Source organism: Propithecus coquereli, unplaced genomic scaffold (genome assembly GCF_000956105.1).
Source record: "Propithecus coquereli isolate 6110/MARCELLA unplaced genomic scaffold, Pcoq_1.0 Scaffold119, whole genome shotgun sequence".
NCBI classification, from domain to species: domain Eukaryota; kingdom Metazoa; phylum Chordata; class Mammalia; order Primates; family Indriidae; genus Propithecus; species Propithecus coquereli.
In genome coordinates, this window is record NW_012135969.1 from 6,158,952 (window position 1) to 6,169,931 (window position 10,980).

A 10,980-nucleotide genomic window follows, 5' to 3' on the forward strand; every position below is an offset into this window, starting at 1 on the left:
TGGTTGTGATATAGCACTGTAACGTTGAGGGGAACTGGGTAAAGGTACACAGGGTCCCTCTGTATTCTTTCTTTCTTTCTCTATCTCTTTCTTACTTTGTTAAGAGACAAGGTCTCACTCTGTCACGCGGGCTGGAGTGCAGTGGAGTGGCTCCATCATAGCTCACTGCAGCCTGGAACTCCTGGACTTCAACAATCCTGTCTCAGCCTCCAGAGTAGCTGGGACTACAGGCGTGGACCACCACACCTAATTTTTTTTTTTTATTTTTTGTACAGATGGATTCTCACTTTGTTGCCCAGGCTGGTCTCAAACTCCTGGCCTCAAGTGATCCTCCAAAATGCTGGCATTACAGGTGTGAACCACCGCACTGGGCCATCTGTGTATTATTTCTTACAACTTTCTGTGAATTCACAATTATCTCAAAATAAAGAGTTTAACTGTTTTTAAAGTACAATAGGCCAACTGCCATGAAAATGGTATAAAGTGCTTGGTCAATAAAAGAAGGGAGATTGATATAAGAAAAGGAGAAATGTGCCAGTGGATGTGTGTGTGTGTTTAAAGGTTCACGTGGTGTTTGAGATTATCTTGGAAGGGCTGAGAGGACTTTCCGCTTACAAGGATCCGAGTAAACAAAGATAGAAGAGCCCTCTCCTGCTGCGGAACAGCTAGTAGCCCTCTTTCCCTGGATGGGGAGACTACTATTGTCAAGACAAATTGGAGCTCTGTCGTGAAGGGACTTCAAAGTCAGAACGGGGATTTTGAACTCAATTGAGTGGGCACTGGGGATCCATTGGCAACTTTCGATCTGGGGAATGACCTAACCAGAGCTCCTATGTAGTATGTGGCCTCACACATCTTTCTTCACCTCTATCGTTTTTCTTCTTTGTAAAAAAAAAAAAAAAAAAAAATGATGTTAAATATGTAGAAAGGATTGAGAGTGGTAAGAGAGGACACGGGGAAGGTAGGCGAAGTGGGTTTTACGGCAGCCTCAGGGGATAATGATAGACTCAACCTGGGAGACAAGGTGAGAGCAGCAAGAAGAAACAGTACAGGACTCCTGGTAGCAGTGCCCGCCTCCTGGCATAGTTTCCCCTCTGGAGATACAACTGCAAGATTGGGGGCTTGATCCTTCAAGGAGTGCCATGGCTTTGATCACATCCTGCCATCTGAAAAGGAATGGTGGCTTAGTTTCAGGGTCACATGACCCACCTACAAGTTGCTGCAAATTGGGGTGAGGGGACAGAGGCTGGCATGAGTCTCTGGGAAATCTGGCTCCTGCTCATCCTCCTTCATGCCCTGGGAAAGTATAGCGGTAGGCAGGCTGCCTTTTTCAGGCTTCAGAGCAAATACCAGGAACCCCTGGGACATTTTTCCCAATGTCACCGTTCTCCCTATAAAATTGTAGTTGCTCTGGAATCATTTTGGAGCACTTATATCATGTTAAAAAAGCAAGGGGAGGTATATGGAAACTCTCTGTACTATCATCACTTTTTTTTATAAATATAAAACAGTCATGAAAAAATAATCAGGAGAAACAAACTCCCCCCTATATGTCAACCCAAACTTTGCCTTGCTTTCCCTCTGGAAAATGGAAGAAAATTTGATAACCTCCTCCTTTCCTTCAGTGATATTGTGCCACATGCTAATATAGGCTACTAATTGTTTGATAAAGAGCAATAAACCCAGGTAATTGCACTTCCTTGCAGGCCACCTCTCATAGCTTACTATCCTGAAGAAAACAGCAAAAACTCACAGTGTAGGTATCCTGCATGCATTCTTCCCCACACAAATCTCTGGGTTTTAGAGAGTTGGGGGTAGAGGGAGATGCAGTTGGGTAGCATGTGGTTGGTGACTGGCAGATTCCAATGCGGTATTGTCATGTTGCATCAAGGTTCCTCATTGCAGACAGAAACCTGCCTCCACACATGGGCACAGCCCCTCCTTAATCATCTGAGGACCCTGGTTCAGCAGTCAGCCTCACTCCTAATGACATTCTGTTAAATGGACAAATTCCTTTGAAGCCTTGTCCTTCTTTGAAATCCAATTTCCCAGGAAGCCAAATCTGATTGGGGGTAGTCATGGAAACCACACGAAGGAGTCTTAGAGGAGGTGAAGAGAGGCAAGGCAAAACGTGATAGTCAAGAGTCCTTTACCGCTCTGTCAGAAATATCAAAGAGATCTGGAGAGGTTGGCAGCAGCCGAGTCCCTGCCCAGGTCCTGTTCTGTGTGGCTGGGTACCATGTGGCTGTCATGGAAGAAAACAGCCAGCTGTCTCCACACTCAGGCAGGGGGATGGAGCAGAATACACAAATCCCAGGTCTGCCTCCCTTTTCTTCCCCTCCCCCAAGACCCAATTCCAGCAAGATCTTAGCATCCCCTTCTTAGCCACCCGCCCCTTAAAGGCAAACAACAAAAGAATGACAAGGTTAAAATACAAGGCCCTCACAGATAAGAGGTCCTTTGGAGTAGAGGCCAAGAAATTAATCTGAAATTCCTTGTAATTAGATAAGATAAGGGTATCTAAAGAGATGCAGAGCAGCCAGGAATGGAGTCTGGCAGCACAACATGCAGAAAATATACTGCCTTGTCCACCGGGACCCCTCACACACTGTCAGCAGTCAGAAGACACAGAAAACAGGGCCCACGTCGGCTTCTGGACTGCTTGGGGATGCCGTCTACATGTTCTCATGCCAGGTGAGCACTCACTAAATATGCATCCATGGGGTGTCCAGAGGGCCCAATCAGGAAGAAACAAAAGCATCTGGCACCCAGAATGGCACGGAGTGGGAACAACTGCAAGCAAAGCAGGAGCCAGCTGGCACTGCTCTGCCCTGGGTGAAGGGGTCTAGAGAGGAAACTGCGGAAGGCAGGCTCTGAGGCTTTGTTCTGAGCTGGTTATCGATCCCTCGATGCTGGGTCATGATATGTGGCAGAGCTGACGTCTGCCCTATGGATGTGCGGCCACTGCCTCTCAGCCTCTTGGTCCCAACCCATCAACCAGGTTTATTGACTCTTTTATTGACAATGCTAGGGCCTAATGAGGACAAGAGCTACACACTTCATTAAGGGATGTGGAAGGAGAGATGATGCATCCTATCAGTGCCAAGACCAGGCTCACTGCATGCTTTGCAAGACCCCAGAAACCAAGCCTCATGCCACCTCAGCATCAGAAGAGGTGGACATAAGATGCCAACTTGAGCGCATCATTTTATTGGCCTTAAAATGCAGGGTTTCTGCAGCTTGCTAGAAGCCTTGCTCTTACTAATTAGCTAACCCTTCGACTTAGGAGGGGCCTATTATACACACACTCACACAAACACCCTTTTTTTTTTTTTTTTTTGAGACAGAGTCTCACTCTGTCACCCGGGCTAGACTGCTGTGGCATCAGCCTAGCTCACAGCAACCTCAAACTCCTGACTTTAAGTGCTCCTCCCGCCTCAGCCTCCCACAGTGCTAGGATTACAGGCGTGAGCCACCTAGCCCGGCCTACAAATGCACTTTCGATGGGCTTCCCTTCCAGCTCACACTCCTAGATTCTCTGCCCTAATACACACAACAAAATAAGCAGGTTCTCATATCATATCAGGGAACATTCCCATAAGCAGGTTCTCAATGAGGAACAGGCTTGGAACAGAATGAGGGACGATTAAAACTCAAAAGAATCTTCAAGGGGATCAAGTTCAAGATGAGGAACAGAGCTGGTGCTCTGCCCAGGGCCTCCCAGCTCACTAGGAGCTTTGCTGGCATTAGAATCTGATCCAAAGCTCTTGCAGAACTGAAAAACACCTGAGATAGATAGTTACCACCTAGGGATCACCTAGCAGCTCTGTGAAACAATCACTATTGGTCCTCCTCCATCTAAATAGTAACATTTCCTTCTTTGTTCTATATCTTATTTTTCTTTCGTTCACCCTATTATTTTCCCCAATCTCTCTCTCTCTCTCTTTTTTTTTTTTTTTTTGGTATCTTCTTTACCTATCCCTTAGACCATATTAGATATTCCCCTTGGGCACTGCTGAGCCCACCGGAGGACCTAAAGACCAAAGAGGTTGCTGACTCTGGCATTCTCTGTCTTTGATTGGTTCTCTTGGGAATCTGAAGGGGGGGTTGGAGGGATTTGGGATGTGTCAGCTGCAGCCAGGCAAGGCTGTACACTCTCCGAGTGATATGCAGAAGCAGTTTATGTGGTTAATCTGCATGAGAGGCAGATGAGGCTAAGGCCAATTTTATAGGCTAGATATTTGCATATGTAACTTTGGAAAACTATATGGAAGAAGTAGCCATTTTGGGGAGGGGATTAAGAAGATTGAAGGTAGAGGGACAGCAATTTTCTAAAGTAGAACTGAGTTTCTTTCATTTCCTTTCATCTGTTATTTCAGAAGATAAAAAAGTTTAAGCTCCCTAAATTCCTTCATCTCTTTCTACCCTTTCTTCCCCCTTACTTTACTACAGGTCTTAGAATTCAGGGTTGGAACAAGGTGATTCAAGGTGAGAGAAGGGGCGGTTGTTTAGAATCTGGTAGAAAGCTCTGGCCTGTGCTGTACATGTGCATGTGTTCTTTGGAGGATATGCACACTAAGAGAAACTGGTGTAATCTGACCAGAATCACTAATATTCACAAATGCAAACAGAAGCACTACCTGGAGTCAGAGGTAAAAACAGCAATGGCTGATTATTTCCACGCAAGAAAGCAGGTGAAAATACCTTTGCCCTAATGGACATCCTCTAGAATGATGTTTAGGTCCTCAAAATATGTTCTTTCCTTGCTTTCATAATTGTGTCAGTGGCCATTTTGTTTTTTTCTTTCTAAATGTCTACACTTAAATATCTTTGGACAGCATTTCCAGCAGCATTTTTGCCCAGTGTACACCACACTCTCTGTCATACGCAAGACAGCTCTGTTGGTCCACATTGCGTTGCTCTTCAGGTTTCACCTTTGTTCCTCCTTTCATCCCTCCACTAGAATTCATGGTCCCACCCTCTCCCACCATCTTCCAGATCTTCAGTCTCACATTCTTTTTCATCTCCAGTCTTTCCCTCTGCCTGCTAACATTCTTGGTCTCCTCTATCCTTAAAAACAAAAACTATAACACAAGTCTTCCTTCCACCCGCTACCTTCTTCAACTCCCATCCTTTCTTCTCCTTCCCTGCCCCATCAACTTCCTCCCTCAAACGTGACATCCTTCTTCCTCAGTCCTGACCCCTGCCTGCCTGTCTTCACACCGCTGAAGTGACTCTCTGAGGACATTGCTGACCTTCTCCGCTATCCTCAGTCTTCCCCAGTCCCCTCTAGGGAGCATCAGATGGCCTTGGCCACCTGCTCTTGCTGTCAGCACCAGCTTCCTTGGCACTGCCCTATCTGGTCTTCTTTCCATCCTTCTTAACTATTATTTTTCTGCCTCCTTCCTTGGCTCTCTTCATCTCACCCTCTAGTCCTAGCTATTCACTAGATTTTACACTTGCCTTTCTCCCCTCCTCCCTTCATTTCTCTCTTTGTTAGCTGAACCCCCAGTGGTTTCATTCTCCCACCACTACAACTTTCACCTTTATGTAGATTACTTTTCTGATTTGTACCTCTGCCCCACATTCCCACCTGGATATCCGAGCAGTTCCACCAATTTGTTATTTCCTTCCCTCTCTGTTCTTGTAACGGCAACAGCACTCGGTAGACAGGGCATGGGCCCACGGATCAGAAAGACCTGAGTCCTCATTCTGGCTCTGCCACCTACCCACTCTATAAGCCTCAGGGTCCTCATCTGTAAATTGGAGCTCATAATCCCTACCTTATAGGGTTATTGTGAGGCTTAAATAAGATGATGTATGTATGTAGCATATGCTCTGTAAATTGTAACAGTTATAAAGGAATTGCTGTTCTCTCAGTAATTCAGGCTCAAGATGCAGAACTCTCATCTGTAATCCTAGCACTCTAGGAGGCCGAGGCGGGCAGATTGTTTGAGCTCAGGAGTTCGAGACCAGCCTGAGCAAGAGCAAGACGCCGTCTCTACCAAAAATAGAAAGAAATTAATTGGAAAGCTAAAAATATATAGAAAAAAATTAGCCAGGCATGGTGGCGCATGCCTGTAGTCCCAGCTACTCGGGAGGTTGAGGCAGTAGGATTGCTTGAGCCCAGGAGTTTGAGGTTGCTGTGAGCTAGGCTGATGCCACGGCACTCTACCCCAGGCAACAAAGCGAGACTCTGTCTAAAAAAAAAAAAAAAAAAAAGATGCAGAACTCATCTTGGACGCTTCCCCACCGTTATTCCAAACAGCTACCAAGCCTGCCAGTCTTCCCTCCTCGCAATGAGTTTTGAATCTTTACCTCCTTTGCATCCTGAATGTCCCCACTCTGGGTCTAGTTCTCAACATCTTGCTTGAGAAGTGATATGGAAATGGCTTCCAACCCAGCTTCCTGCATCCAACCTCCCCACCATCCCATGCCACCCCTCACAGAAGCCTCACAGAGTATATGTTCCAAAGCATGGTCCTGACCCCATCAAAGAGGTGATAGAGTATAGTGGCCCTAAAGTGAGACAGTCCTGTGCTCACATCTGCCACTTGCCTACTGTGATCTTAGACAAGTTACTTATTTTCTCTGTGCCTCAATTTCTTCATCTGTAAAATGGCAATAGTAACAGTATTCTTAATGCTGTTGTGAAGATCCAAAAAACTAGTATATGTAGTATTTATAACTGCCTGAGACATGGTAGATGCTCCATAAATGTAATGATTATTATCTCTGCATTCTCTGTAAAAACTAGCACCTGGTAGGTGCTCAATAAATATGTATACAAGTTATACATAATCTCTCATTTGATCTTCCTTGCTCACTAAAGATATATTTGAGGAGTGACCAAGATATGGGTATCATTCGTCTCCCAGGATGAAAGTTTTCCTCTTTATGAAGCTAACCTGCCTTTAAAGAGATGAAAAGAGTGGCCTTGGCTTCCTTGGTACCAAGCTTTAACAAATTGGGGTTATCAGACTCTCCCTGCCCACCTTCAAAGATTTTCTCCCTGACCCGTGTTTTCTAGTATGTTTGTAATATTCTCCAAACCACATTGGGAAGATCTGGGAGGCATGAGATATCCACTCCTCTTTTTACTCATTGCGGCAGAAATCAAGTTTCCACTATAAATACAGACCAGGAAAGAACCAATTAGAAGACAAATATATCCCAGGAGTCAGTAGCATCTTTAGTCTGGAGAGCTTCCAGCAGGGACAGGCTCTACAGCAGGGTGGTCATAGGGGATGAAAGGGATTTGGAGAAAGTGTGGGAGAGGTGATGGCCTATGAATAAGACTGGTGAGAAAGAAAAAAGAAAAAGAAGAAAGTGAATGAGAAACCGAATTAAAAAAAAAACAAAACAAAGAAGTGGAGAAACAAGAAAGAAAACCAAAGAAGTCTTCATAGTTTGGAGGATTAGAAACTAAATCAAACAGCTCCACTTCATTTCCTGAGTTGTAATTCAGGATATACCATGTTCCACCCTCTAAGGACAATTGAGAAGCTTCAGGGAGTGACCATAAATTCCCAAAGAAAAGTGACTTGTGGTTCCAGCCGTTCTGATCTGCTGCTGTACTTTGTAGCCTCTGCACTATCCACACAATGACACGTCTTATTGAGTAATATGTGGTATTCTGCATCATGAGACTATTATGCAGAATTTCCTCTTTCAGAGCTCAATATTCCAATCAAAGCCTGTTGCATCACATCATTGAGGCCATCCACTTAATGACAAGTTGTAAGATGCATATTGCAGAATATTCATGTTCATTTTATGCTCACAGTGCTTGAAATCTCCTCTAAACAGCCTCTGCTCTCAGCCTATTAAGGTGCCCGTGTTATCTACACTCCATTCAATGGTGTGGAAATAATTGTCTTGAGACTAAAGAAAAAATTGATGGTCACAAGCCGAGTCAGCACTTGTGTTCTTTTCTTACTCTGTTGAATCAGGTGTTATTTACCTCTTCCAACACCTGGGCCTCCTGATAAGTCACTCCCCTGGTAGCTTTTTCCAGGACAGTGCTATGGGGTCTTTGGAAGAAGTAGGGATCCTTCATAAAGCATATTGTTATCAGCATAATTCACACAGCTACCAGATGTGCAAAATCGAAACCACCAAGGGCATTCAGGCAAAGGGGGCTTCCTCAGCTCCATCTGGCCAATCTGACAAGGGCTCATGAGCTGGAGAAGGGATCAGAGAAAAAAGGGCTCCACTCAACACGAGGGCCCATGCGCCTGTAAGAAGATGCTTATATTCCAACAAAGTTGGGGTCTTTTTTGGTTTCCCCTCATCTGCTATCCCAGCACCTCCATCCCCTAGCCCTCCTCCCTACAAACCTGCCTCTAGTGAAAAGACCCGGCTGTGAGGGACAGGTGGGCCCTTTTCTTCCTCTCCCCCACTTCCTCTTATCTCTGGGATGAAGCACCAGGACATGGGCCCAGGCTGGTGGAAGAGAGCAATTGCCCCTGGCAGCTGATAGTTCAGCAATGCGGCCTGTGACTTCGCCTTTAAATATCAACCACACACACAGACAACACCCTGGCAGCCTGAGAGGTTTCCATGGTGACAGAATGCAGGCCATGACCTCTGTAAATGTAATCAGAGCACTGGGATTGGTGTGCAAGACAGGTTTAATTTCTCCTCCGGTGGAAGCTCTGTGGTCCGGGCCCTATGTAGGCTTCATCCGTTGACAGACAACCTGTTATCTTCGCCAGGGCAGCTCTGCATATGGCAATCCCCCCTGCCCCAGAGCATCTTCCTCCACTGTCTGAGCAGCTTGCAGGATGTAAAAGGTCACTGGGGAGTAGGATGGCAGTCATATCAATAGCTGGCGTCCCTGCCCAGCATCCCCCAGAAGTGGGGCTGTCCATTATTTGAGGAGCAGCTGTGGCATGAGAGCCTGACCAAGGACTCAGAAGACTGGCTGAGGTTCTGATCCTGCTCTGCCCCCAACAGTGTGATCCTGGGCAAGTCATTTAACCTCCAACTTTCAACATCTTCACCCCAGGGAGAAAATACACAGAGGGAAGGCTAAGAGCTTCCAAAGTCCCCAGGAGAAGATGGTACCCCATAAAGCTTCATGGGGGCATGCTGCCACCCCCAGTGGAGTCCTGCCCCCAGAAGTGAACTTTCCATCTCACCAGTGCTAGTCACTGGTGTCAACACTGCCAGTGGAGAGTGGAGACCTTGCCACTGAAGGGCCACAGCAGGACTTCCTCACCTCTATCCTGATTTGGAAACAACCGGGATGTAATTTTTTCTAAGCCAGCCAAGAGTAGGAGACTAGAGTTTTGCACAAAACTGAAAGGAAACAGAGGCTCAGACAGAAATGTAGGAACATCAAAGGACCCCACAGCCTCTTTCCTTAAACTCTGCTCAGCCTTCGCAACGAGCTTCTTTGGCCACTTGGATGTTGGCATCCTCTGACTCCGTTTCTAATTCATGTGAGACACCGGCAACTTCAGTTGCGGGTTATCCTGCTTCTCTCTTTCCCACTTCTGGTGTAGTGCTCTGAAAAAAGAAAAACAAAAAAGGCTTGGGCTAAGAAGAGATTCATGGGGCTGCATGAAACATTTTTCTTCCCAGAGGGAGCTGGCCCATAAGATTCTTCTTTCAGAATCTCAACAAAGAATCTCAGAGTTTCAGAGCTGGAAGGAACTTTAGAAATCCCGTAACCTATAAGGGAAAACCTGAGGCCTAAGCCAGATGTGCCAGAGTTACAGCAAATTAATGGCAGAACCACAAGGGCATCGGGGCTCTGCTCTGCTCGGCTGAGGACTAATTTACCTTCTTGGTGCTTTTGAACCTCAAACTAAAATAGAGGGGAAGTGGGGGGAGGATTCAAAAGTGGTTGTTGAACATTAGAGGCAGGAAGTGGTGATTTGGCTGAATCTACAGATAATAACTTTATCACTTCCTGTGTCAGCTGATGCCAAAGAAGGGAAGATTCTCAAGAAGAAAATAGTCAAGTGACAGGACTGTGGGCTTCCACATAATTATCCTCGCCCCAGCCATACTCTTTCTCTCAGGTCATTGAGGACAGCCGGAACCTGATCATTCAGGGGTTTTATTGGTTGGTGTCCAACACAGAATGATGAAATCAAAGAGTGATAGAGTTTACAGGAACCTCAAGAGAACATCTAGCCTAGCATTATGTTTTCTGGTTGCCGAGTAACTAAACCATCTAGGACAGGTAATTTAATTGTCTTTTCTTTTTATTAAAGGACCCAGTTCCTCAACTATAAATGAGGAAATAAGGTTTTTCCAGCTTTAACATGTCAGAATTCCATGATCTCAAAAAGTGGAGACTTCCCAGTCTTTTCCAGTATCCCTTTACAGTATTTAATTACAGAAGTGGTAACACACATCTTGTAAGTAGCGCATTTCCCTGGAACCAAGCTTAGCGTCATCAGAGTGGCAAACATAAAGGTCTGTCCAACGCGCAGGGGTCACCACGGACTCCAGGCCAGGATATGCACGTGCAGTGAAGTTCCTTCTAGTAGTGTTTTAAGAAGAAGGAGGAGGCAACCAGTCGTGTTTTATTCATGTCAGTCCAAGTTGTTAATACTCCAGTAGGCCATAGGGCAGGCTGTCACTGGCCAATCTGAGTCAGCTGTGCCCATGGTGGATGGTGTACAGAAGCCAACATGTGGAATTGGGGAGAGGAGACTCTTAGACAACACAGGCTGCTATTTCTAGAGGAAATAGGTAGGTTTACTGAACAGAAAAATAATCTATCCAGCTCACCCCCTATTCTTCAGATCTGCCTGTATACTCCTGAATCCCTACAGGAAAGGTTCAAATTCTTTGCCTGTGAAAATCAATCAGGGATGTGGTTAGATAGGGCATCTAGATCCTCACTCCACTGACTGGAGCCTTAGCTCCAGCCTGACTGGGACTATGCTATGTCCAGTGTTGCATTTTTGGATATCAAATGTACAAGGTGGACTCAAATTCCACAAAGATAAAAACTTGCCC